This window comes from Teleopsis dalmanni, chromosome 2 (genome assembly GCF_002237135.1).
Source record: "Teleopsis dalmanni isolate 2A chromosome 2, ASM223713v2, whole genome shotgun sequence".
Lineage (NCBI taxonomy): Eukaryota > Metazoa > Arthropoda > Insecta > Diptera > Diopsidae > Teleopsis > Teleopsis dalmanni.
The window spans coordinates 21,486,875-21,494,062 of record NC_051847.1 but is presented as its reverse complement, the minus strand read 5'-3'; the positions used below and the strand labels follow the sequence as shown (position 1 = coordinate 21,494,062).

The 7,188-nt window shown below is 28.9% G+C and overlaps 1 long non-coding RNA gene across 1 annotated transcript; it reads right to left on the bottom strand.

Moving 5' to 3' along the window:
* Positions 1-235: 235 nt before the first annotated feature.
* On the bottom strand, positions 236-3,700 carry LOC119683466. The gene is made up of 3 exons (XR_005252654.1): positions 3,499-3,700; positions 2,328-2,582; positions 236-337 (listed from the first exon to the last, which is right to left on the bottom strand). It is a non-coding gene; the product is annotated as an uncharacterized LOC119683466 (long non-coding RNA).
* Between the last annotated feature and the right edge of the window lie 3,488 nt (positions 3,701-7,188).

The following is a 7,188-nucleotide window of genomic DNA, read 5'->3' as shown; positions in this document are numbered from 1 at the left end:
GTACGCATCCTGAATATTTTTAAAAAAAATCGCTATAAATTATTAACTTGCTCTACAAAAATCATTTATGTGTAGAAGTTTTGTATTGAACTGGCACTTTTTAAGTTAGAAAACGTTCTTAGAGATTTTTTACAGAATGTTTTTATTGAATTATTTTATTGTTTTAAAAATTATTTCATTGTTTTAAAAATTATTTCACTTTTTTGTTTTCCTTATACTTACTTTTTTGGTGCTATAAGGTGGCACATGTGTATTTAAAAATAGATACATATACGTTTGAGCTAAGTTAAAACTGACTGTATGCGTGAGTGAAGTTGGTGTTGCAGTCCACAGGGATCTATAAAGCAGAACACATGAAAATAATTACAAAGACTTTTATATGGGTTAGGATGTGGATAGATAATGGTAGTGTGCAAGATGATGAAATTGTTTAGGAGTAAGAATGTATTTAGAATGGGCGGAAAAACCTAACCACTTTAATGAGACGGGTCTAAAGATCGATTGGACTCAAATTTTAGTGTGCGTGAAAACAGATTAGTGACGTCATTGATGGTGGATTCCACTGATGATAGCTCCATTGAAGTAAGTAAGAAACGAATGCATCTTCGAGTGAGGGTTCTACTAAACATGATGCCAAAATAAAAATCGGTATATGACAAACTATTTACATAAGTCATTTTATAGATAATATTAAGTTTTGTGTCAACTTTTTTTGGGAACATTTTTTTTAGCCTTCGTTGTTTCTTAATTAATATTTAAACAGACGATGTTTACATTTCGATTAAAATAAGTGGATACAACATTCATCCTTTAAAAACAAAGAAAAGTTGAATTTTGTACGTTTAAATATAGAAGATCCTATCTCCGTATAATGTTAAGATGTCCTGAACAGCTGACATTTTGGCTTTCATTTCAGAGGCTTAATGTCTTCTGTTCATTTACGATCAGTTAAAAGCATTAAAGATCACCTATAGTAACTGTTCTGCCACTTTGGTAGCCACTATCTCGTAACATTTTTATTTACCATAGTCTAAATGTACTAGTTAGAAATGAATCGATTTTTTAATTACTCCAATTGTTTCCGCTTAATTTTAATATTAAAAATATTTATTATTTTATATACACACACGTAATCCTACACATAAAACATGATTTCTAAATTTAATAATTTAGCAATTATACTGGCTCAACTTTTGGTTAATATCTACTACCAGAACCCAATTCTTCTCTACTTAGAGATTCTCTTATACTCCACACGAGAAAAAAATAAACATAATTAACCAAAAATATAAAAGCAAAAAAAAAAGAGGAAAATTAACAAAGTCGCAGACGTAATTTAAAGCAGTGCAATAAAAAAATTATTAATTAATAAATTGTCATAAATTTTGTTGCTTTTATCGCTTATCAATACGAAGGCGGCATAGAAAAAGAAAACTTTAAACAATTTAAACACTAAATAGCAACTACTACTACCGAAAAAAAAATTAAAATTAAAACGAGATATAGAGAAGAAAATAAACAAAAACTATGGTATGAAAAATGCGAATTTGTCATATTCATTGTAATCATACTCTCTACACTCATATGAAAATAGTTTATAAAGTTTGTCATACTATTTTTTTATAGGAAAATAAAATCACAACAATCTATAGATTTAGAAGTGCGCGGGTCTATACCTCAGTGTTACAAATTTAAGGTAACCAATGTTGCTTATACAGTTGGAGTTGCACTTCCCTCTTGAAATACTAAACATAATTGCTTCCTAAAAATGGTGGTACAATCAGGTTAACAAAAATACAAACGTCTATCAACGTCTGTATTTAGCTAAACTGAGTCTATATTCAATCGATAGATGAATAACGTCTGCCTAAACCAATACGATTTATTTTGGCTTGTCTAAGGTTAAGGAACATCTAAACAAATTTTTGTCTACACCGATTTTTATCACATATAAACCTGGTAACCAATATATGCCGTAATAGAGCTTCTAAAGAAATCTATGGTTGCATGTCATTAACATTGCGATATTTCAGATTTTGAACTCAGGTTAAATTTAATTTCTTTCCTACGTTTTTGCTCCATTGTTCATTTAGGATTGAAGTTAAACAGTTAAAGTTGCATTAATAATTAATTAATAAGCAAAACTGTTTGAAAAGTCTCAGTTCTGATTAATTGTAACCTAAATTTAATGTTCTAACTTTTCTTATACGTTCATATATATTTATTTGACAATGTATTTTTGCTTTATATATGAGCCCTAAAAGTTAAAAAATTTATTAAACCAATAAAAAATTATTATTATTAAAATATTTAATCTGGTGGCTTACCTCAAACACATAGACCTATTTCCAATTTTCTTCAGACCTCAATGTAAATTCGAAACAGTGCTTGATTTTTTGTTCCTTACACCTTTTCCAACTTTCGGAATTGTGAAACCAACCTCAATAATTTTAGCTGTAAAACACATAATGCTCCGAGATGTCCCATTATTCCTTTCGCTCTCAGCTGCATACGTTAATTTTTATTGTATTCTTATCTTTGTTGTTTTTAACTTTAATTATCGTTAGCAAACTAAAAATTTTCTAGAGAACAGTTATAAATAAATTATAATAAATTAAATTATATTAATAAATAATTAGTTTTTAGCTATATAGGTGAAATTCTTCAAGATCTCTACTAAACCAAAAGTAACTCTTTTTCTTTTTTTCATTACAGTTCGAGGAAATGCGGAGAGCTTGCTTTAATGTTTCTTTTTAATTTAAATGTACATAATCTTATAAAACGAAAAAGTTAATAAAATAAATAAATATATATATAATATATTTAATATAAATAAAAGGTTTCATTGTGGCGTCGCTTATGAAGAATCAATAAGAATGGCTTCAGAGCCATTGTTTAAACATAAAATAACATTAAAACCACCTGCCAGAAATAGAACAATCGAGAAGGCTCCAGAACTTATAAACTCTTCAACACAAATTAAACAGTTAAAAAAGTTTCTAAAATGTAATTGCAATACCAAAACAAAATTAAATAACCACATAAATATATTATTTAATATAATAATAATACAATTTATTACAATTATAACAAAATCAGTTTATAAACAAATAAATAATATTAATAACAATTTGTGTCACAAAAATGTGCAACACCATAAATGGAATTTTTTATTGATTTTCATGATCTTAACTTCCTGCGTAGGTGATAGTTACCAGGCTAGAAATGGTAAGTACATATATAATATTTTACTACAATTTTTTAAAACAAATGTATTTTGTCATTTAAGTTGTTCATTATAAATAATTAAAATAATTAAAATTTATAGTATTTTAAAAATTATATTTTTATATAACAATGGTTATTTTTCGAAGTATTCAAAAAATAAACCTTACTTCAGTATGCTCTACTCTTCAATAGTCTAGTTTCTTGAGTTAGAAACAAATTATTTTATCTTGTAAAATGTTTTGCCTTTCACATTAGTGAAAGATAACTCACCTTTTGTTTTGATATTATTGCTATCTATAGAGATTCTATCTATATGACACCTGAAAATTTGTTAGAGTAGTCTTGAAAAACTTGTCGTCCTCCACAGTATTTAATAGACTACTCTCAATATTTTCTTATGTGGTATCATAATTTAATGTGAGTCTTGAAAATACAGTAACATATATCATTGTTCAAAATTTCCAGAGATGGAGATTAGTTTACAATAGAAAATTAGATATAATAAGATAATATTATATTTACCTATATTATATTTTTGACATCTTAAACAAAGTTTTCTAGAAAATTATGAGTACATAGTTCGCTAAGCTTTCAGCAAGTTATTTGTTTTTTGTGCTCGTTCAGTTTCGATTTCTCTCACTCTCATAACAATCCACTTTAAGCTCAATCATTCACTTATTCGAAATTCATTCATTTCAGTACTGCTCTATTTCTATATTTGGCTACATTGAAGTTCTCTATTAAGCTTTTGGGGATGCATTTAGTTTTTACTCTTCTACACTAGGGTTCTTGCGAGGAATGTGGTAGTAAAACGGCGAAAAATTGCTAATTAAGGTACATGGAAGTTATCTAACGGCCTGCCATTGCAACCAACCAAGGTTTTTGGCCACTTATGTTATATTTTACAACATTTTAAATGTTGCAATTATTTTAAACATTTGAAAAGTTATAATTGATTTTGACTCCTAAACTGACTGTTAAACTTGAAAGAATTTTTGGCATCTTTAACGATTTCAATAGTTCATCCATGTAAAAATATCGCTTTTCTGTAAATTATTATAAAACTTTTTGTCATGGAACAAAAATTTGTAAAAATTGTCGAGTTTAGTAATTTTTTTTAACTTATTTCCTTTGCTATATCCACATTTAGACCATATTAATATGCAATATAGATGCCGGCTTCTGCAGCTTGAGTGGTTACAAGACCATAAAAATCAGACCATGTAAACGACTGCATGTAGAACGCTCTACTCAATTTTTACTTGAAAAAATATGTGGACTAGATAAATATAACCGTGTTTTACGACCAGTGAAATACGCAATATGTTTTGTTTAGAATCAGTATGAATATCTTCCAAGAAAATAATATCGTTTAGGTCAATACTGAGACTCTGATTTAATATATCTTACAACCACTCCAGCTGCAGACTGCCGATGTCCACCGGGGCTTATTCTGTTCTATATAATTGAGAAGATTATAGCCACAAGCGATTTGTAAGTTGATCCTTTATTATTCAAAATGAATTTTTAAATAATTTGTTCCTATTAAAACCTTGCATAAAATAAATTTGCAATACATTTTAAATACTCTATGCTTACCTAAAGTCTATGACGATAAAGACGATAAAATTACTTTACCATATATCCATTCATTTGTTTTGCAATTGTGCGACCCATAAGGACATAGCTCGCAGACATTTATTTAATTGAGAAATTAGTTGAAAACTGAAAAAAATTGAGAATTTTAAAAACAATATATATAAAGACAAAAATGAACCATGGATTCAATAATAACGTATTCCGAATTTATACAAATAAAGGATTGGTTCTTTAAAAACATTCTTTAAAAGAAAAAATTTAATAAGAAGCGTATGAATTCAAAAAAAAAAAAAAAATAGAAGCATCAATGTAAACTGGAAAAATAAAAAGGAGTGAACATTATTTTTTTCAACATTGGCAGTCCAAAAGAGGATTTTCCTTTGCCAGTTATTTTCTACTTTTTCTTTTTAATACTTCAATTTCATTTTTTGCCATTGACATTGTACCAAATATCCACGAAAGTCATTGAAAAACTGCAGTTCAGCTCAGTTCAGTTCAGATTTCGCGAACCACCCAAAATGTGTATAAATCGGGACCGCACGTTCTACTGCATTTTTCCTTCTGACAACATCATCCTTTATAGCTGTGTTGGCTATAAAAAACGCTAACAAACTTCACAGCACAAAGGCAAAATTGCTTTTGTATGCGATTTGTGCAAAAGTGCAAAAACTCCCAAATACTTTTTTATTGAATCCGAATTTGAATAATAAATATCGTCCTCTTCCATTTGTTGCTCGCTTACCCTGTATTTTCGAAGGCAAAGACACATATACGCTATACGCAGGAAAAAAGGAAAAGCCCTTTGTTCATTTCGCTCCGTTAAAAGTAAAGTGAAGTGCATCTCGTTTTGTGCTCAGACTTTTTTATGCCGCACTATTCCATTATTCCCTTTTTAGATGTCCTACAAAGAGATGTTGGAGTATAGAAATGTTGGCGGCAGTCGGAGGAAGGCAATCAGGCTGACGTTTAATATATTGGAATTTGTGAATGTTCACTGTTGAAATGTAAATGTTCCTTTCGTTTACGTTTTACTAGTATGTCTATGGATGGCTATGAACGTCATAGTAGTAGTAAACGTCATCTCGTAGTAAGTGATGAAAGGACATCAAAGGAGTCATATTCGTTTTTCGTTAGGTTAAATCAACAAAATTTCATTTTTTTCTATTTCTATTTAACATTAAATTTTCTTCCTTTAAGGCACACATGATGATGATGACAAATTGTATAAAATCACGTATACGATATATATATATATCTTACTCACATGCATACATGACATACATACACACATACATAACATATATTTTTATGTAAATATCATTTAAATAACGTGTTAAATGAATTTTGCATATGTGACAGTGAGCTCAAAAGCTATTCAAGTTAGGGTGTCAATTTAAGGAATTTAATTTTATTTTAGGGTTGGAAATTAGCATGAAATATACTTGGGGGAATAGAGCCAATTATGTAAAATGTTGCATTTCTTAATTATGATCACATAAACGGTTTTTTAAATAATGAAACAGTTGACAGTAACTTATAGATAATAGATTTAATTATAAATAAACAATAGTAAATCTAAAAAGTATGACTACCATACAAATAGTAATCATAATATCAGTTTGTGTATATATAATTGGTAGGTTCAGGTACAGGTAAACTGTTCTATCATTGATGTAGTTGAGTTGATTTTATTGGCGGTAGAGTTTTCTCTTCTGTTCAAGAACTCTCCGACGCCGTTTTGTTACCCCACACTATTCGAAAATTTTAAGTTTAAAACCAACGTTCGGAGGATAAAGATAAAGGAGACGGTAATTAAAATATGATAATTTTTAGTGTAGGCTCATATGTTTCTTGACTTCCTTAGCGAAATATCTTAACTTTTCCTGACATAAATTTTTACATTGAAAGTAATCAGCGATTTCTTTTTCTTCTTAAATTATAACTTTTATTAAGCTACTCTTATCTTGTGACGGGGATACAAATAAAAAATTAATTTATTTCATTTTTTCACCCGAAAAAACCAACGAAACAGTTTTTTTCCAACATCTTCAGGGGTATTTTTCTTCTTATTCTTTGACACTACATTTCTGGTTGCATAGGATACGTAAATTTTTCGGTAACAATTTTATGGATATGTAATCATACTCTCCGCTAGTATGAATTTAATCTATTGATTTGAAATGATAGAATAATGTCATTGCAAAGATCTCGATAATAGAAAAATCTTTTACCATACTTGATCAATGTCAGATCCCTCTCCATATTAAGAGTTACGGGAATGGGAGTCGCGAGGATTCCATTTGTGAATTGGAAAACTAAGGTGATAAGGAGGTAGGAATGAAGAAATGGTATAGGGATATT